Source organism: Trichosurus vulpecula, chromosome 4, assembly GCF_011100635.1.
Source record: "Trichosurus vulpecula isolate mTriVul1 chromosome 4, mTriVul1.pri, whole genome shotgun sequence".
Taxonomy (NCBI): Eukaryota; Metazoa; Chordata; class Mammalia; order Diprotodontia; family Phalangeridae; genus Trichosurus; species Trichosurus vulpecula.
The window spans coordinates 187,343,239-187,364,457 of record NC_050576.1 but is presented as its reverse complement, the minus strand read 5'-3'; the positions used below and the strand labels follow the sequence as shown (position 1 = coordinate 187,364,457).

The 21,219-nt window shown below is 44.6% G+C and overlaps 1 pseudogene; it reads right to left on the bottom strand.

Moving 5' to 3' along the window:
• Window positions 1-1,507: 1,507 nt before the first annotated feature.
• On the bottom strand, window positions 1,508-19,940 carry LOC118846968 (annotated as a pseudogene).
• Window positions 19,941-21,219: the final 1,279 nt, after the last annotated feature.

Below are 21,219 nucleotides of genomic sequence, written 5' to 3'. Positions count from 1 at the left end.
TAAGGGGATGAATGGGTGGGGAAGATCTTTAATCAGATTAGCACCACACAGCCCCAATCCCTGTTCTTATGTATCACACATCCCAAAGGGAGTCACACCTTCTCTTTGGGCTTGGCTTTCCCCATGAGACACTAGAAGAGTTTAAATTGTATGGTCAGTTCCCTGTACCCAACTCACCCTAAATTCCCTTCATACTGAGACAGGCAGCATTTTCCAAGTTTATTAAAAGAAATAACAAACCAAAGAGATTGACATCTTATATCCAGAGCAATAAATGGCTTCTTTTAAAAAAAGGAACATACATTTCTTTTTTCTCATTTTTAAAAATTTAATACTATTTTATATTTTCCAATTACATGTAAAGGCAATTTCCAACATTCAGTTTTGAAAGATTTTGAGTTCCTAATTTTTCTCCTTCCCTTCTTCCCCTCCTCCCTCTCCAAGACAGCAAGCAGTCTGATATAGGTTATACAGATGCAATCATGTAAAACATATTTCCACATTAGTCATATGAAAGAAGAAATAGAACAAAAGGAAAAAACTTTGAAAAAACCAAACAGGTGAAAACAGTCTGCTTCAATCTGCATTCAGACTCCATCAGTTCTTTCTCTGGATGTAGACAGCATTTTCCATCATGAATCTTTTGGAATTGTCTCAGATCATTATACTGCTGAGAAGAGCTAAGCCAATCGTAGTTGATCATTGCACAAGAACAAATATTTTTCTAAAACTAGAGGTGAGACAGCCCTCCCCTCTACCCTTACCCCCTATTTCAACTATTCCAAGATGCCCATTGTCCTAGAATGTAAGGCACCCAGATGCTATTAAAGGATACTTAGAATATTTCTTTGAACTTGACGAGTTAAAAAATGAACTAAGTGTCCTAAGAAGTGGGTGAGAGTTTCCTCTCTCCTCTTTCAACTCCCGTCAACACCCACATACAGATATCCAAAATAAGCAAAGTTCAATCTTGGAGGCAGCACCAGGGAAAACTGGCTGTAATCAGAGAGCAGTATGAAGGACACAGACACCATTCCTTCTATTGACTTCTGGGGGATGAGCCATGAAGATCAAGAGAAGTGCTTACCTAGATCAAGAATCCTTAATCAGGATTTCAGGGGCTTCATAAACTTGGATTCTTAGTATTGAAGGAGTCTACCATGGGAGATGGGGGTATGAGCAGGTGTCTCTGGCTTCTATGGGGCTGGGCTATAGGATCATTTAGAGCTGGGATAAGAGGAATATGTGGACAGGCCCAGGCAGAGAAAGGTCCGAGATATAGAGTAAGAAAGAAGACAGGAAGGGAGGAGTGGGTTGGGAAAGACGGTAAGAAGTTGGGGAGAAGGAGTGGAAAAAGGGGACAGGGGAGAAAATGGGATGAAGGACTATATACCTGAGGGAAAGGGATTATTTAGGTTTACTGGGCACCCAAGAGAGGGCACCTCAACCTCAGAACCAAGAGAAAAACATCCCCATGGATAATCAACCAAAGTGACCCAGTGAATCCCTACATGTCCTGTTCCTTGGTTTTCCACAATGAATATATTGCATCTCTGCCTGAATTATCAGGAGATAAACATCTTTTCTTAGAGTCTCCTTCACTCAGGCATAGGTCATCAGAATCTGACTTGGAGGTATAGCTTCAGAGTTCCCCTTGAAGCCTTTTTTCTTCTTGGGCTCCATGACAGTCAAAGCTCCATGAGCTTTGGGAGCACAGATTAGAGACAATCCATACAGTTGTCCTTAGAGTTCCATGAGAGGGAAGTGGACCACTTTCATAGTTCCATAGTGGGACCACAGCAGCCTATCTGGGCTCATAAGATATGGCATGTGGAGAAATGGAGGGCAGAAGTCCAGGGTTCATGCTATCCAGGTCACAGGGCATGATAGTGCTGCTGCTGTGAGTGGAGGCATAGGCCTTGGTTGGGGGACTGGATATAATACTAAGAAGTCTGGAACACATCATCCTTGGCTTGACCTCTTTTGGCACTAGGGGGTAACCATAGTCATTAGAAACTAGTTCAGGGGAGGTGTTGGCACTGGATTCTACTGCAGGAAGACACCTTGAGGAGAGTGGAGAGGGAAAAAATATATAATTAAAGGTAATATGATCCCCCAGGATTCCAGGTCCTTCTCACCAGCTTCAGATTTACAGGAGTCTTTTTTAACTAACTAATTTCCCTCAACACAGAGAGTCTTGGGGGCAGCTAGTGGCAAAGTGAGTAGAGCACCAGCCCTGGAGTCAGGGGGTCCTGAGTTCAAATCCTGCCTCAGACACTTGACACACTTACTAGCTGTGTGACCTTGGGCAAGTCACTTAACCCCAATTGCCCTGCCTTCCCCCCTCCAAAAAACAAAACAAAAAAACCCCACATAAAGTCCCAGAGAAAGTAGAGGAGAGTACTGGATAAAGCTGAGTGGGCACCACCCAGAATACTTGGAGCCTGGTGGACAAAGAAAGGGAAGTGCAAAGTAGCAGCCAAGTCCCACAAGTATTTACTTATTAAAGCTTTCTTCAGAATGGGAGTTTTCTCTAAAAGCCATAGCAAAGGGATTGTAATTAATTTTTAGGCTTCTGATCTAGAGGGAAAAGAAAGAGAAGCCATTGAATACATGGAAACCTAATTCCCCTCTGGGAAGGCCAAAGACCTAACCTTGGTCTTTACTCTGATCTTTGGCTTTCTGGGTGACCTTGATTTAACCACCTCAGTTTCTGTATCTGTAAAATGGGGGAGAGAGCATATTTTAAACAGTTCAAGTCATCTCATCTTTGCCCCTGACCTCAATAGCTTTTTTCTGTGACTACCTATACCAAGTATTTTCATTGACTTTCAACAAATCTGTAGACTAGGATAAGTACAAAATTCCAACTTGATTTTCACTAACCTCTAACTGAAATTGAACCTTTCCTTCAATTATGAATTTTTAAAAGTATTTTTCTGGACTCCATAGGATTCCATAGGTTTCATAGAACTCCACAGGTTTCAAGAGTTCCATAGACTCACTAGCTCTCCCAAGGTATTCATGACACAAACAGGTAAGCTCCCCTCACTTAGACCATGTTCCCATGTCAATGCTCATCTATATTTTGCCACTTCTTCCTATTAGAACATAAGCTTCTCGAGGGATGGGAACTGGCTCACTTTTTTCTTTGTATTCCCAGCACCTAACACAAAAAGTGCACTTTAGAAATGATTGTTTACTGATTCCCTCTCTCTGTTCCCCATCCCCCACCCCAGCCCAATCTGGATGTTCCAATAGGTTGTCTCTCACTTCAGCATTGTGATATGCAGTCATGGCAATAAACTGTGTTTCTGGGAAGATGAAGATGTGGGTGAAGGAGGAAGGAGCCAACGCCTCATGTTCTCCATTCTTCACTTATTCACTGTGAAGCCTCCACTGGTATTTGTGGAGACATTTACAATGAGATCACCTGTGATGGAAGTCAGAAACTATGAGGGAACGTGGGCATCTCTTCTCTCCCTCACCTACCTGGCCTCTAGTAGCAGTGGCTTGGAAAGTAGAAAAGGACCATGTCATCTGAGATCTCCTTCCCTTAGGCTCCATAGAAAAGAAGAGGACCCTTCTATAGAATGGGAAAGATGCTCCTCCTATCCCTGGAAATATGAGCCATGGAAATTTCATGCTTAATTGGTCACCTGCTCTTAGATTTCATTCTTTGCCCTACTGATGCAGGAAAGTTTTTTAAGTCTAACTTCAATTTTTTTTTCCTCTTATTTTGTGCTGGTGGACTTAGGAAGGCTTGAGGGGTGGGCACTATGGGTATCTTACCTGGGTCTCATTCTTGGAAGTTCTCTTATTGTTAGTCAGCTTGAGGTTTTTAAATGATATCTCTTGCACCATCCAGTGGGTCCTTGTATTGGGTGAGTTTGGGTGGATATACAACTGGTTTCCTATAGAAAGAGTATCTCTGTTGGGACTATATGTTCCTTAGGGAGAGAAACCTGGAGATTCCAGACACTGGAGAGGTCCACCAAGCAACCTTGGGGTAGGCCTATCTCTCAGGTCCCTGAACCTCTCTGTCTGGCATGTTGTTCTCTTCCTTTTGATATTGACCGCCTTTGCCCTTCTGATAATGCTAGTGTTGTTAATTGTTTGGTACTACTTTCACGAACACACAGTAACGAGGAATAGGGTCTATCCCACGGATTTTGTAAGCCAGGAATGGGAATATCAGGCAGGGGGGTGGGGGGAATAGGGGGCACTTTGTTCTTCAGGCCACATCCCTCTAGGCTTCCAGAGTAGTTAGGGCTGGGCAGTGCTTTGCCCTAAGTATAGTCTATTTCAAGTCTTCGAATCTCCAGCATTCAGCAAGGAGCACAAAAACCTTAATAAATGCTTGTTAATTGATTGATTAATCTTCTCTTGAAATGGATGTCAATTCCTATTCTGAAATGGGTTATGGTTCTCATCATTCAATAAAACTATTATTAAGCATTTACTTTCTCCACTCCACTCACACACAGGCTAAGCCAGAGACACTATTGCCAGACTTAACACACCTTTCACTAACCATCTTTCCCCAGGTAACAGGACCTTAGCTTAAGGATCTTATTGTCTGGGTAAAACAAATCTGGAGTCCTGGGTCAGATAATCTGGGCCCTGATCTATGAAGGACAAATCCAGGTGTCCCTCCTAGGAAACATAGAAGCCAGGGCGAGCTAGAGAAAGGAACAGATGGGAATCCAAAATGGAAGTGGTAAAGGAACAAATGCCCAAAGAAGCTTAGTGGAATTCAAACATTAAAGTCCCAGAAAATTCACCTCTTCAGGGATTGTACCTGGGAGGATCAGTGGGCGGGAGGGTGGGTGGGTAGAGGTAGCAAGTACAGGACTCTTGCAGCTTTGTCTAAAATTCCAACTTTTTCATAAACTTCCTGCTGAGGGATCGACCATTTTTTAGCCTCTCAGGCTTCAGTTAACAGGTTCTCAAATGAACCTCAATTCCAAAAAGGAAAAGCTGGTCAGTTTCTTTCCATCTCCAAGAGAAACATTAACAAAAAATGACCTGGTTGGGTTGGGGAAAGTAGAGAGTAGGATGGGCAGTAATAGAGGTCTGTTTTTCTCTGCATGCCTCTGAACCATCACCAGTTGGGACCCACAAAAAGTTCCTACTTTCTGTTTTGACTGTTACTGAACACTTGCTGGTCAAGGAGCAGGCAGTAGGGTTGGGAGATGAGAATTGCAGACCCTGCTCCTCTTCCCTCCAAGTGAGGAAGAAACTCCACTATAGAACTTCCACCTCTTTCTAGTTGCCATCTAGTAGACCATCCATCATGTTTTAGGATTGAGGCTTAGAAAGCCAGGACAAAACCCTATTTTGTCCATTTTCCTGGATCTGACATTTTTTTTCTGGCTCTGCCTATGGCACTGAGTAAATCATCTAACTTCTCTAGGCCAAGGTTTCCTCATGTTTCAGATTGAGTTGGTTAGCTGGTCTTTGAGAAGCCTCTTATAGTTCTATATCAATGATCCTCACCAAAATTCAGAAGCTTTGGGGACTTTTAGGAGCCATTCTGGAGAATAATTTGGAACTATATGCAAAAGGCAATGAAATTATGCATATCCTTGGATCTAGCAATACTACTAGCAGGACTGTATCCCAAAGAGATCATAAGAAAGGGAAAAGGACCTACATGTGTGAAAATGTTTATAGCAGCCCTATTTGTGGTGGTAAAATATTGGAAATTGAGGGTATGCCCTTCAATTTGGGAATGGCTGAACAAGCTGTGGTATATGAATGTAATGAAATAAATGATAAACAGGCAGATTTCAGAAAAACCTGGAAAGATTTGTATGAACTGATGCAAAGTGAAATGAGCAGAACCAGGAAAACATTGTACACAGTATCAGCAACATTGTGTGATGTTCGACTATGAATGATTCAGCTCTTCTCGGCAACACCAAGTTCTAAGACAACTACAAAGGATTCATGAAGAAAAATGCTATCCACATCCAAATAAAGACCTGAGAGACTCTCAATGCAGATCAAAGCATACTTTTCCCCACTTACTTTTTTGGTGTTTTTTTTCTTATGATCTGTTTCTTATTTCACAACTGTGATTAATATGGAAATATTTTTCACATGATAGCACACACATAACCTATATCATATTGCTTATCATTTTAGAAAGAGGGGAGGGGAAGGAGGGAGAAAAATTTGGACATAAAAATCTGGTAATAATGAATGCTAAAAATTGTCTTGACATGTAATTGGGAAAAAATAAAATACTATTACAAAACATTCAGAAGTTTTGGATATGGGAAACTTTTCTCCTTTCCTCCACCTCCTCTACTGTACTTGGACAAACAATAGTGGATCTTTTCAGTTATAGGTTAATGCCAGTAGTAGTTCAGGGTACTGAAAGGGAGCCACAAATGAGACCCAGCTGATATAGGGTTTAATGAGGGTGCATAACCTTTTTATGTTTGTGTTTGGGTGGGAGTTGTAGGAGGGACTACAAGATTGTATAGCTCACCCAAAGCTAATTTGAGGTGGGGAGAGAGAGAGATAGACAGAGAGAGAGAGAGACAGAGAGAGAGAGAGAGAGAGAGAGAGACAGAGAGACAGAGAGAGACAGAAAGAAAGAAAAAGAAAGGAAGGAAGGAAGAAAAAGAAAGAAAGAAAAAGGAAGGAAGGAAGAAAAAGAAAGAAAGAAAAAGGAAGGAAGGAAGAAAATAAAGAAAGAAAGAAAGAAAGAAAGAAAGAAAGAAAGAAAGAAAGGAAGGAAGGAAGGAAAGAAGAAAGAAATACAATCTTAAAGCAGGGATCTTGGACCTAAGAGGCCTTTTCCAAAAAACAGGAGCTAAAAAGGGAAGTCAAGCGTTTCATGTTAAACCCCAGTTCTTGGTAAACTTGAGCTGCGCTTATGAAAGGGAGCTTTGGGAGTTCCAGAGAGCCTGGAAGATTCAGGTGTCCAACGCCGCAATCATCCACTTCCTGGCCTTGCTTGATAAGGATCATTTCGTTTTTCCCTATAAAACTTGAGCCACAGGGATTGGTTGAAGAAGACCACTTTCAGTTTTCCGGAGAAAACGATCCGGGTTTTTCTAGAAAAAAAAAAAAAGGTTTGTGTCTCTGGATGCGAAGGACAGATTCCCTTCGAGGCTAGAGAAGAACTGGAAGCTCAGAGGATCGATCTCATTCACCCCTTCCGCAGAGCCAGGCCGGAAACGGCCCCAGCAGGTGGCTGACTGGACGTCCGCGGGCACCATCGGGACTCCTGGGTAGGCGACGCCCAGCGCCAGGTAGTGGCTGCTTCTGCTCTCGCTGTCAGCAACTCTGGCGTCCAGAGAGGACCTAGGCTCAGGCTCGTAAAAGTAGCAACCTTGCGCGTTGCTCACCCTGACTCGGGGGTTCTTGTCCTCAGGCATCCGAGGGTCACTGCCAGCTTCAGAGAGGGTCTTCTGGACTCTCAAACTGGTAGGGGGTGGGAAACCGAGAAAATGGGTGAATTGTGGAAGCTTCCCGCTGGCCCTCGGACTGTGAGTATACTTAACTAACCAGCGGCTGTAGTCTTAAATAACGGGTAGACAGCTGGAGTGGACCCCCTGCCCTAGATTGGTGGGGAATTGCAAGGTGGAGGACTGTCTCTCTCCCTGCCCCTCTGACTGGCTGAAAGTGTCAGAGTCCTTTGGGCTTCGCGGAGGACGATGAGTACCCAAGGACTCGCGGCTGAGACTTTGGGATTTTTCTACCTGCGTGTTGGCAGTGACAGGTAGCTTCCTGAGCCTACTTTCCCTCCCTGCGGATTGAATCGCCTTCACCTTTCTGGACAGCGCATTGCCCAGTTTTGAACCTGCCTCTCAGCCTCGTCCCCACCCACGCAGGAAGCCTGGTCTGTGCTCTTTGGAGTTCTTTCCTCCCTCTCTCCCTCCCTTCCTTCCTTCCTTCCTTCCTTCGTTCCTTCCTTCCTTCCTCCCTCCCTCCCTTTTCTTGCCCTCTGTAAGTTCATGTTGGAAGAACCGGGTCCACTTACTAGGTTGACCGCCTCCGTCTTCCCTTTCCTATCACCCCACTTTCTTGCTATTCCAAGCCAAGTACTGGAGCTCCAGTGTCCATGAGTTGTAACAGAAGTAAACATGTTCTCTACCAGCTGTTTACCAAATGGATGGAGGGACTATACCAGGGGCCCTCACCTGGCAACCAGTACATCTAGATATTAAGTGAGGCAAAGAGTGGAGGCAGGGGAAAGGGTCACTTCCACCGCACTTCTTTCTCTCCCCTGAGACAGGACCACCTTGCTATAGGTATGTGTTAGGGCATATTATTGGGGGAAGGCAGTTAAGGAGGCTGCTTGCTGCTAGGCAAGGCAACTCTTGATTGGCCTCTGTGCTCCCAGGTCCTTCCATTTCATACCTTCTCTGAGAATCTCTATGACTTTCTAAGCTCCAATAAAGTCGATCTCAGGCTTCTGTTGTCTTCTTCTACTTCCTTTGCAGCTCTATATTTAAGGCCTATTGCCTTTGGAGTTAGAGTCCAGTCTCATTCGTTCTTGGCTGCTGGACACTGCTGCTGACCTGGACCCTCAATAGGTGAGGAGTCTTCTCGGCATGAGACAGAATGGGACACATAGAGAACCTTGGTTCACAGCTAACCTCTGTCACTAGCTGCTTATGTCAAGTTGGGGTGGTCACTTTTTCTCTGAGTCTAACTTTCCCCATTAAAAGCAGTATAGTAAAGGGAAAATGAGGCAGCTAGTTAAGTGGATAGAGAGCAGTGGGCTTGGAATCATCTTCATGAGTTCAAATCTGACTTCAGACACCTATTATCTATGTGATCCTGGGTAAGTCACTTAACTGTTTGCCTCAGTTTCCTCATCTGTAAAATGAGCTGAAGAAGGAAATGGCAAACTACTCCAGTATCATTGCCAAGAAAACCCCAGATGGGGTCACAAAGTATTGGACAAAGGCAAAAGAGCAGAGATTTTGGACCTGCCTTCTTACCTTCCTAGTCTGCTGCCTACTACCAGTGTGGCCTTGGGCCAATCCTTTCATTCTCCAGGGTTATTTCCTTATGGTCTCGAAGGTAGCTTCCAGCTTAGTCTGTTGAGTATCTTGCCTCAGACACTGACTGTATGACCCTAGGGAAATTATTTAACTAACCCAAACCTTATTTTCTTGATCTGTAAAATGTGAGTAATAACACCTGTTCCAGGACTTGCCTACAAAGGGTTGTTGTAAAAAGCTTTGCTCACTTCACGGCTTTATATTATTATTATGAGTCTATGGTTACAGGATCTCTAAAACATTCCTTCCACTTTTAGAACCAATGTGCCAAACAGGTTTACACCATGTCCCTACTTCCTCCTGGACTGGCAGAAATCATGACTCTGCTTTATGTCAACCTTGGCTCCCAGTTATCTAAGCACCAGCACTAAAACAGGATAGGTAAGGAAGGGAACTTGTGGTCCACCCAGGTCTCTCTGTCCTTTCAGAGGTGAGACAGCTTAGAAGGAGAGGTGAGAGGGTTTGGGAATTCAAAGCTGATGTCTGCTCTCACGTATTACACATCCCAGACAGAGTCACATGCCCATGGTTTTCTCCATGGGATCCTAGAATGGTTCAAATTGTATTGTCAGTCCCTCACCCTTAGTCCACTTCCTATTGAGACAGGCAGCCTTTTCCAAGTTTATTTTTTAAAAAGTGAATAAACCAAAGATATTGGCATCTTATATCAAGGACAATAAATAGCTTCTTAAAAAAAGACTCCCTTTCCCCACTCCCACTTAAAATCTAGTCATAAAATAACATTCCCCTCCACCATCCCCTCCAATTCTGACTATTCCAGGATGCACATCCTCCATGAAGGGAGGCAGACAGACCCACTTTAAGGGCACCTGAGATCTCTTCCTCTAAGGCTGGCCAGCTGGCCACATCCTGCCCCCTTTTTTAAGGAAAGAGATTTCTGTTTTTGTTTATTTTGTTTTTTTAAAGTTGAGTAAAAAATGAGCAAAGTGTCCCAAGGAATAGAAGAGAATCTACTTTCTCCAGCTCTCCTCCCCACAAAACCTACACACAAAGGCACAGATAAAAAAGTAAGCAAAGTTCATCCACAGAGGCACTGGGCAGAAGTCTTCCCTCTTTGACTTATTGGGAGACACATCTCCTCTCAGAGTCTCCTTCACTCATTTCTTAGAGGCAGAGTTTCTCTTCAGACCTCTTCTCTTCAAGGCCCCAGTGATAGGTCTGTGGATACAGACTGACATCAGCTTCTCTCTCTGCCTTGAGTTACATGAGAAGGAAGTAAGCCAGTTCTTTGGAAGAACCATAGCATCCTGCCTGGGGTGATTAGGCATGGCAGGTAGAGAATAGAAGTTCTAGCTTCATGTCATTCAGGACCAAGGGAAGGGTGCTGCTGGTGCTGTGAGTGGGCATCACAGGCATAGTGGAGGGGCCTGGGTCAAGAAGCAAGAAGTCAGAAGTATTTCATTCCTGGCTTGGCAAGCACCTGATCCTAGGGTGGAAAGGGAAGGGGAGATAGTGGTAGCACCGGATTGCATAGCTTGAAGTCACCTTGAAAAAAACATGTAACTAAAGGTTATATGATGCCCCAGAATTCCTGCTTCTTTATTAGCCAGTTCACTCCCTCTCTACCCACAGCCACATCACACAGAGTCCTGGAAGAAGTTGGGAGAGGGGACTGAGTAGGGTTGAGTAGGCACCACTCAGAACACTTGGAGTCTGATGGACAAAGAAGGGGAGAAACAAAAAAAATAAGCTGAGCCCCACAAGTCTAAGGGTGGTCTGGGGTGCCTGAACAAAGATCTAGGGAGCCAGGGGTACACAATCTTTGGCTTGGTAAGTACCCATCCCTAGCTCTAATAGGTAGCCACCAAAATCACTTTCAGGGAGATCTTAGTGGTGGTCTTGGATTCTACAAGATGGAAGGCATCTTGAAGGAAAAGAAGGAGGAAAAAAGGATGTAATTAAGGCAATACAATCTTCCAGAATTCCATCTCCAGTGTCAAAGTTCTGACCTGCTTCTTATTTGACCATTCCCTGCCCCCCAGCCCCAAACCTGCTGTCTACCCACAGTGTCAATACAAAGAGTTCTGGGAGGAGGTAGAGGAAAGGTTGGAGTCAGATTGAGTGGATATCACCCCTAGAACATGTAGAGTGGTAGACAAAGAAGAGGAGACCAAAAAAAAGGAGCTGAGCCCCACAATTAGTTATTTATTTCATTTTTCTTCTAAAAGTAGCCTTTTCTAAAGCTGCTGGCAAAGCAATTGTGGTTAACTTTTAATTGTGTGATCTAGAGAGAAAGGAAAAAGAAGCCAGTGAGTGCAGGGCTTCTCCTCTTGGAAACCTCTAAGAAGACCTGACTTCAGTCTTTGCCCTGATGCACTGGGTAATCTTGGAGAAGTCACCTCATGTCATTTATCTATAAAGTAAGGGAGGAAGAATACTTTAACAATTTCGAGTCATCTATCAGGGCCTACCTACCTGGGGCATCTTGCCTTTGGCCACTGTATGACCCTCTACCCCCTCCCACCACCATCCTTTTTCCGTGCTGTGTCTGTCTAGACCAGGGGTTCTTAAGCTGGATTTCAGGAACAAAATTCCAACTTTATTCTCACTACTCTCTATCAGAATTTGAGCCTTTCCTTCAATTATTGATTTTAAAAAACATTATTCTGTGGAGGGGTCCATAACCTTCACTAGCCTTCCTAAAGTGTTCATAACACAAATGGGTAAGAACCCTTCAATTAGAACAAAACATTCTCTGGTCAACATCTTTTCTCCTATATTTGTTGCTTCCCCTATTAGAATATAGACTTCTTAAGGGGCAGAAGGAGTTTCACTTTTGTATTTGTACCCCTAGCACACAGTGTATGCTTTAAACTTTAAAAAAGGTTGCTGAATGCAAAATGGATAATTTTGATTACATTAAATTGAAAAGTTTTTCTACAAACAAAGCCAGTTCAACCAATATTAGGAGGGAAGCAGAAAGCTGGGAAAGAATTTTTACAACCACTGTCTCTGATAAAGAACTCATTTCTAAAATATGTAGAGAACTGAGTCAAATTTGTAAGAATACAAGTTGTTCCCCAATTGAGAAATGGTCAAAGGATATGAACAGGCAGTTTTCAGAGGAAGAAATTAAAGATATCTATAGTAATATGAAAAATGCTCTAAATAACTATTGATTAGAGAAATGCAAATCAAAACAACTCTGAGGTACCACATCACACCTGTTAGATTGGCTAACATGACAAAACAGGAAAATTATAAATGCTGGAAAATATGTGGGAAAATGGGAACACTAATGCACTGTTGGTAGAGTTGTGAACTGATCCAACCATTTTGGCCAGCAATTTGGAACTATGCCCGAAGGGCTATAAAAATGTGCATACCCTTTGACACTGCAATACTACTTCTAGGGCTGTATCCCAAAGAGATCATATGAATGGGAAAAACCCACATGTACAAAATATTTATAGCAGCTCTTTTTGTGGTGGCAAAGAACTGGAAATTGAGGGGATGCCCATCAATTGGGTAATGGCTGAGTAAGTTGTGGTATATGAATGTAATGGAATACTATTGTGCTATAGGAAATGATGAGCAGGTGGACTTTAGAAAAACTTGGAAAGACATATATATGAACTGATGCTGAGTGAGAGGAGCAGAACCAGTAGAACATTTTACACAGTTACAGCCATGTTGTATGATGACTAACTTTGATAGACTTGGCTCTTCTCAGCAATGCCAGGTTCTAAGACAACTCCAAAAGGCTCTTGATGGAAAATGCTATCCACATCCAGAGAAAGAATTATGGAGTCTGAATACAGATTGAAGCATACTATTTGCTTTATCTCTTTTTTTGTTTTGTTTCTGCTTTCTTGTGGTTCATTCCATTGGTTATAATTCTTCTTTGCAACATGACTAATGTGAAAATATGTTGAATGTGAACGTATATGTAGAGTCTATATCATATTGTATGCCATATTGGGGAGGGGGGAGGGGGAGAAAATTTGGAATTCAAAAGCTTGTGGAACTGAATGCTATAAACTAAGAATAAATTATTTTTTTTTTTAAAAAGGTTGCTGACTGATTTTCTCCCTCTATCTGCTCCCCTCCCCACCGGAAGCCTAAGCCTGATGTTCCAATAGTTTGCCCCTCACCTTATTATTCTGACATGTAAGTCACAGCTATGAACTCTGTTTCTGGGAAGGTGAAGATATGGGAGGGGGAGGGACTCAGGGTCTCATGCTCTCCATCTCTCACCTCTTCAATGTGAAGCTTTGGCTGGAATTTGTGGCAGAACTTCAAATGGATCATCTATAATGGAAGCCACAAGGAGTGAGGTGACATAGGCAGCCCTTCTTTCCTCACCCATCTGGTCTTTACTAGTGGTGAGTGGGAAGGCAGAGGAGAGTCAGAGTCAAACATTTATTAAGTACCTACTATGTGCCTGGCACTGAGCGAAGTGATGGGGAAGCAAAGAAAAGCATAAAAAAGTCCTCGCCCTCAAGGAGCTCACATTTTAAAGAGGGAGAAAACACATAAGAAGAAGCTGAAAAGTATGAGGGGAGGGAGGGGACCTCAGAGACAGGGTCCATAGGCATTTGGGGTACAGATTGGAGCCCAATGCAGGGGCATTATGAAATCATGTAGCCAATGTGAGAAATGATCTGAATTTGTGTGTTGATTTCATCTTGCAGAATGATGAGTTTCTGGAGATGATGAAGTCCAGGAAACTAACTGGGTGGGCAATGGTGAAGAGAATTCCATTGGTGCCTTTCTTAAAGAGGAGTATCAGAGAGGAGCTCCTAGATGTCCTTCCTCTAATGTCTCCAATCAGAGAGAGGGAGGTTCCCTAGGGTCAGGGAGTGTTGAGGAGGTCTGAAAAAATAATAGCTAGCATTTATATAATACCTATTATGTGCCATGCTCTGTATTAAGCACGTTATATAGCACCTACTAGGTGCCAGGCTATGTGCTAAGCTCCTTACACATGTTATCTTATTTTATCCTTACAACAACCCCAGGATGTAGGTTCTATTTTTATCCCCACTTTACAGTTGAGGAAACTGAGGCAAACAGAGGTTAAGTGACTTGCCCAAGGTTAAACAGCTAAGTAAGTATCTGGCAGGATTTGAATTCATGTCTTCCTGACTCCAGGTCCAGTGCTCTATCCCTTTTGCCACCTAACAGACCTGGAGTCATCTAAGGTTCCATGGAAAATAACAAGACTCCTTTTTAAGAATAGATTCTACCTACTCCTTCTACACTTTTACCGCTCTTGGAAGCATAAGCAATGGAAACTCCACGCTTACTTGGTCACCTGCTCTAAAATCTCGCTCTCTGACCTACTACCACAGGAAAGTTTTTTAACTCTAGCTTCAGTCTTCTTTCCTCTTATTTTGCGCTGATGGAATGCTTGAGAAGGGTGGGCACAATGGGTATCTTACCTGGTCCTCATTCTTGGAAGTTTCCTTTTTGTTAGTCAGCTTGAGTTTTCTAAATGATATCTCTTGCCCCATCTAGTGGGCCCCTGTGTTGGGTGAATCTGGGTGGATATACAACAGGTTTCCTGTAGAGAGTATCTCTGTTGGGGCTATCTGTCCCTTAGGGAGAGAACCCGGGGGATTCCTGACATTGGAGAGTTCTATAGAAGAACCTTTGGGATAGGAGGAGGTATGTATAGTTTCTATGGGACTTGGCTACAGGATCATTTGGCATTGGGATAAGAGAAAAGTCTGGATAGGCCCAGGAAAAGAAAAGCCTGGGATTTGGAGAAAGGAAAAAAAAAAGACTAGATGAGGGCAGTGGGCTGGGAAAGATGGAGAGTGGAGACGAGAAACAGGGAAAGGGGACAAGTATGGAGGAGTGATGGATGGGTGAGGGAAAGGGGTTGCTTGGGTTTACTGGAGGCCCCACCAGAGGGCACCTTAACATCAGAGACAAATGAGACAATATCCTCTTAGTACCCAGGTACTACGGCAATCTCTACCCCTTCCCCTACCACCCCCCACCTCTTCACACTTTCCTACCTGGAACACTGTTCTCTTTCTTTTTATGTGGAACCAATTCATTCTTCTGATAATGCCAGTGATGCCGATCAGTCAGTACCACTTCCACAAACACATGGTAATAAGTAATCGGGTCCATCCCCTGGATTAGGTAAGCTAGAGATGGGAACATCAAACTGTAAAGAAAGGGGAAGAAAAGGGAAAAGGGTGGGAGGGGAAAGAGGGAGAGAGAATTTTGTTGCTCAGTCCACATCCTTTCAGGTTTCCAGAGTGGTTAGGACTGGGTAGGGCTCTGCTCTAGCTATAGACTATTTTAAATTGTTTTTTGTATGTCCAATATTTAGCAGAGTAGCATATAGACCCTAACAAATGTGTTCATTGATTAATCTTTTCTAGAAGTGTGTTGATTTCCCATCAATCAACAAACAAAAAACTATTAATCATTTACTTTCTCCACTCCACTCACACACAGGCTGAGTCAGAGACACTACTGCCAGACTTAACACACCTTTCACTAACCATCTTTCCCCAGGTAACAGGACCTTAGCTTAAGGATCTTATTGTCTGGATAAAACAAATCTGGAGTCCTGGGTCAGATAATCTGGGCTCTTATCTACGAAGGACTAATGCAGGTGTCTCTCCTAGGAGACATAGAAGCCAGGGCGAGCTAGAGAAGGGATGGATGGGAATCCAAAACGGAGATGGGGAAGGGACAAGTGTCCAAAGAAGCTTATTGGAGCTCAGACATTAAAGTCCCAGAAAATTCACCTCTTCAGGGATTGTACCTGGGAGATCAGTGGGAGGGAGGGTGGGTGAGGGTAGCAAGGGCAGGGCTCTTTCAGCTTTGTCTAAAATTCCAACTTTATCATAAACTTCTTGCTTTTTCAGCCTCTAAGGCTTCAGTTAACAGGTTCTCAAATAAACCTCACTTCCAAAAAGGAAAAGCTGGTCGGTATCTCTCCATCTCCAAGAGAAACATTGACAAAAATGACCTGGTTGGGTTGGAGAAAGTTGAGAGTAGGATGGGCAGTAATAGAGGTCTGTTTTCCTCTGCATGCCTCTGAGCCACCACCAGTTGGGACCCACAAAACGTTCCTATTTGCTGTTACTGAGCACCTGCTCAAGGAGCAGGCAGTAGGATTGGGAGATAGGGATGGCAGGCCCTTCTCCTCCTCCCTCCAAATGAGGATGAAACTTCACTACACTTCTACCTCCTTCTAGTTACTCCTGACACCATCCATCATGCTTTGGGGAGAGGGGAAGGCCAGGACAGAACCCTGTTTTGTCCATTTCCCTGGATCTGTGCTATGCTTTCTGACTGCCACTAACTTGTGACACGCAGCAAATCATTTAACATTTTGGGCCATAATTTCCTCATGTTTCAGATGATGGGATTGGCTAGTTGGTCTTGGGTCTCTAAATCAATGATCTCTATGAAAATTCAGAAGCTTTGGGTGTGGAAACTTTCCTCCTGCCCTCCTCTTCCTCTACCATACTTGGACAAACTTAATAGTAAATGGATAGATCTTCTCAGTTACTGGCCAATGCCAGTTTTACTTCGAGGTACTGATAAGATGACACAAATGAGCCCCAGGGGTGGGTAGGGGGAGGGTGGGGGTAGGTGGGAATATGGAGAGTATGGAGCATACTTCTTCGTGAGTTGGAGGGAGGCTGTCAGAGGGAAATTACCTATGACTACAGGGTTTTGTGGCTCACCCAAAGTTGATTTCTCTCTCTCTCTGTTTCTTCACCTCTCCCTCTCTATTGGTGTTCAAAATCTTTCCTCTTCTTGCCATCCCTAGCTACTGTGTCCATCTGCCTCTCTCACCACCTTTCTCTCTGTCTTTGTCTTTGTTTCTCTGTTTCTCTGTCTCTCTGTCTGTCTCTGTCTCTCTGTCTCTCTCTCTCACACACACACACAGACACACACACATCCCACTTGTAGTCATTGGTTATCACTCTGCATTTTGGAGCTACCAGCACTGAATTGTACCCCAACTTTCTCCATTGCACACACAGTTTTTCTCATGGAAATGGAGGTTTATGAGGCCTGTCTGGTGATTTTCTGCCACCCCCAGTAGCACATCAGCCACAATTCCCTCTCATCTACTCTCCACGTCAATTCCTCTGAGGAGCAGAAAGTTTGGATTTTAGAGATAAAAAGCACCTTATAAATAATCTTATCTTATCCCCTTCGTTTTATAGATGGGGAGCATGGGACCTCCAGAGAAAAGTAATCTGTTCAAGGTCATATCTACTTAGCATCAGACTTGTGGTCTTTCCCATCTTCCATCCTGGGTAACAGGAAAGTTAGATATATGTCAATTCCATTCTCCACCTTTGATAAGGCTGATTAAAGCTTAAAGATTATACTAAGGTGCAGAATCTTTAATAAACAATTCAGTCTCCCTAATTACATCTAACCTACCAGCTGCTGGCACAGTGGATAGAGTGCTTGGCCTGGAGTAAGGAAGACCTGAGTTTGAATTCCACTTCAGATAACTTACTAGTTGTGTGACCCTGGACAAGTCACTTAACTTCAGTTTCCTCAACTGTAAAATGGGGATATTAATGACATCTAGATTTCATGGTGTTGTTATGAGGATTAAATGAGATAATATTTATTTAAAATAAAGGCAAATAATATAGTGCTTGGCATATAGTAGGAACTATATAGATACTTATTCCCTTCCTCATTCCTGAATTTTTGTTTCCCAAAGCAAATAGCCCAATAGCAGAATGAGTCAATAGCAGTGGCAAAAATTTGTGCTAAAGTTTTTTACTAAACAATCACCAATAAATTGCAACTGACTCTTGCTGACCTCATTTGGGATTTTCTTGGCAAAGATACTGAAATGGCTTGCCATTTCCTTCTCCAGCTCATTTTACAGATAAGGAAACTGAGGCAAATAGGGTTAAGTGACTTGCCCAGCATCATACAGGTACTAAGTGTTTAAGAGCTCGAATTTGATATCAGGTCTTTGTGACTTCAGGCCCGGAGCTCTGCCCACTGCACTACCTAGCTGCCCTGAGTCTGCATAGCATAGTCTTCCCCAAATGCTACTCTTCACACAGTGGTTAATGGTTAGCATGCACTCTCTTCCATTTCTTTCCAAGAGGAGAAAGAGTGAAGAGAGATGGAGGGAGCTGCCCTTTCAGGGTAGTTGATACCAGTTGTCCCAGGAGATGAGTGAAAGGACTTTGGGGGTTCCTGGATCTTTGGGTTCATTTCATCTATCTGCCCTTGTCTCTATGTCTGAAGGGCATCCATTAGGCATGATCTTTTACAGACACACACACGCATACACACACCTCTAAAGCAGGGTCCTGGTACCAGAAAAGTCTTTTCCCTTCAGGGAGCCAAAACATTGCCCACTGAAAGGAGACACCAAGAGCTTCATACTAAACCCAGTTTCGAGTAAATCTGAGCGATGCTTAAAAACGAGAGACAAGGTTAAGGTTTCCGAGCTCCTGGAGGATTCAGATGAACGTTCTATCCCACAGTCGTCCCCTTACTTATCTGCCCTGCTTAGTAAGGACCACTTAGTTCTGCTGCCGATGAAACGTGAGCCACAGGGAATGGTTGCAGAGGACTACTTTCAGTTTGCCAAAGAAAGCGGTCCCGCTGCAGCGGTCCCTGGCCGGGAGGGCCACTTTGGTTAGGGCTCTGGGGAAGAGTTAGGAGCTCCAGGGATCGACCTGGCGCGCCACGTCGGCAGTGCCTGGGTAGCCAAAGGCTGGCTGGAAGCCCTGGCCCCTGGAGGTGAGCGAATAAAGTTCTGGATTTCTGGAGTAGCCCCCGGAGTGGAGCTGGGGCAAGGTGGGGGAGTGATAAAGGAAGAAGAAGAGGCGCGGGACGGCCGCTGGCTGGACGCCCATGGGCACCGTCGTGACTCCAGAGGAGCAGTCCTGCACTTCGCTCACCCCAACTCGACGGTCCGCATCCCCAGGCTTGTGAGGGTCGGTGCCCATTAGTACGGCTTCGGAAATGCTCTTCTGTACGCACGTCGGTGTTGGGGGTGGGGAGCGAGAGGAACGAGAGAGCGTTGGCAGCTCCCCGCAGCCTCTCCGACGGTCAGGACGCCTGCTTCCCAATGGCTGTGGCCTTAGATGACGGATCGATGGTTGCAGTGGACCCCCTGTCCTATGTCGGTGGGTTATGAAGTGCAACGTGGACAGTCTCTCTTGCTGCTCCTCCGACTGGGTGCGAGTGGAGGACTCCTCTGGGCTACATGGAGAGGACGGACGAAATCCAAAAGAGGGATGGCTGGGACTCCTGGAGTCTTTTCCCCGTCTTTTGACAGTGGCAGATCTTATTCCGAAGCGATTTCTTAATTCTCCAGCCTAAATTGACTTCGGTGTTCTGGGCAGCTGCGTTTCCCAGTTTTAAACCTGCTCCTCTCCACCCAGATCCCACCCACCCAGGAGACCCCGCCCCTAACCACTCTAAGTAGCAGGTTCTTTGTCTCCGTCTCCTCGTAGTTTCCCGGTTTCTGTCTCTCTCTGTGTCTCTCTGTATATTTCTGTCTCTGTGTCTGTCTGTCTATGTCTGTGTCTGTCTGTCTGTCTGTGTCTGTCTGTCTGTCTGTCTGTCTGTCTCTGTCTCTCTGTCTCTCTCTCTCTCTGTCTCACTCTCTCTCACGCGGAACCTGGGGAACTGGATACAGTAGGAAACAACAGGAGGACAAATCTGCATTTTGCCCTAAAGACCTAGCATGCAACAGAGACAGTGCAGGGCAGTGGCAAGAATGTTGGTTGGCAGAAGACTGTTTTCAAGTATTAGCTACCCAGTTTTCTAGGTCTTTCCCCTTGAACAATTTTCTTAACTTTTCCATGCTCCCAGGTTGACAAATATGTTTTTGAGCCAGTAGATTTGATCTTGCTTGAAGCTGAGATGGGAGGCTGGCTGCTGGCTAGGACCTTACCCATCCATCCATTCATCCATCCATCCATCCATCCATCCATCCATCCACTCCTCTCTCCCAGCTATTCACATATTCTTCTTTCCCCCTCGCCTAGGTTTGGGAACCACTTTGAGTAGAACAAGATAATGCCCTATGTCCACAGCACCCTAACCAATAATCAGTGCTGGATTGAGGACTATGGGGAGATGTTTATCCAAAGCACTCAGAACAGCTCCTGCTACTGAAAGATTACCTGCTGTATAGAAGGAAGTCAGGCCTCTGTAAGGTCATACTGGAAGAGTGGGGTCTACCCGCTGGGATGCCTATCATCTGTATCCCTCCTAACATTTCCACTCCCATGACATTCCAGGTCAAGTACTGAAGCTCAATCATCCATGAGGTGCAAGGGACTGTGTTTATACTAAGGATCCCCACCTAGTGGCAAATACATTTGGAAACTGAGTAAGAGAGGTGGCCATGGGGAGTGGGGCAGAGGGGGCAGGGCCCTCTCCACCCTACTTCTTTATCCCTGCTGGGTTGGGGTCATCTGGTTCTGGATCAGGAGGAATTCGATGGATCCTTGTTCCAGCTCTTCTCCAGCTCTTATCTACTTTCCCCACCCTTCACCCCTCACTCACCCCCCAGACATGATCTCTCAAGACTGCAAGCCAGCAAGAATTTGGCTTTAAATAGTTTGCTGTGGATTTGAATCAGTTGAGCTGAAGCTGTCTGTATGCCCCGCATTGACAAAGAGCTTTGGCCAGATCAGAGATCAGGGCATCCCTGGACTGCCTGCTTTCCCTGCCACAGGACATCTGGCTGCATCTGAGCTAAGCAAGCATTCCATGGCTAATGTTCCTGTCCCAGTGTTCAGTGTCTCTGGCCCCTGCTATTCCTTTCGCTGATGTAGAAGGCAAACAGGGCAAGTTCCCTTCAGAGAACTCATCCTCCATTCCCCAACCCCCACCCTGCTTCCCCCAAACATCCTTCCCCATGCTGAGTCAAGGGAGTGCTTCCCTGGGGGTAGTGAACCTGTGTGGATCTTTGTATAGGGGGTACTGAGGGTAGGCTGTGGAACTGAGTAGTTGGGACAGTGGGCAACTCAGCCTTGGGTTGGGGAAGTGTTACTGAGTGAGACTTGTCCCCTCTCAGGTACATGGAGGGGAAAGTTCAGGCTTCTAAATCCCAGAAAGGAAGATTGAGCAACTTCCAGGAAAAGACTGGGAAGTGATGGAGAACAAAATCACCCACCAGGCTCTGTCTCCATCTCTTTACTCCTTATATCTTGTTGCCATTCCCCTTACCCATTTCCATTTCTGA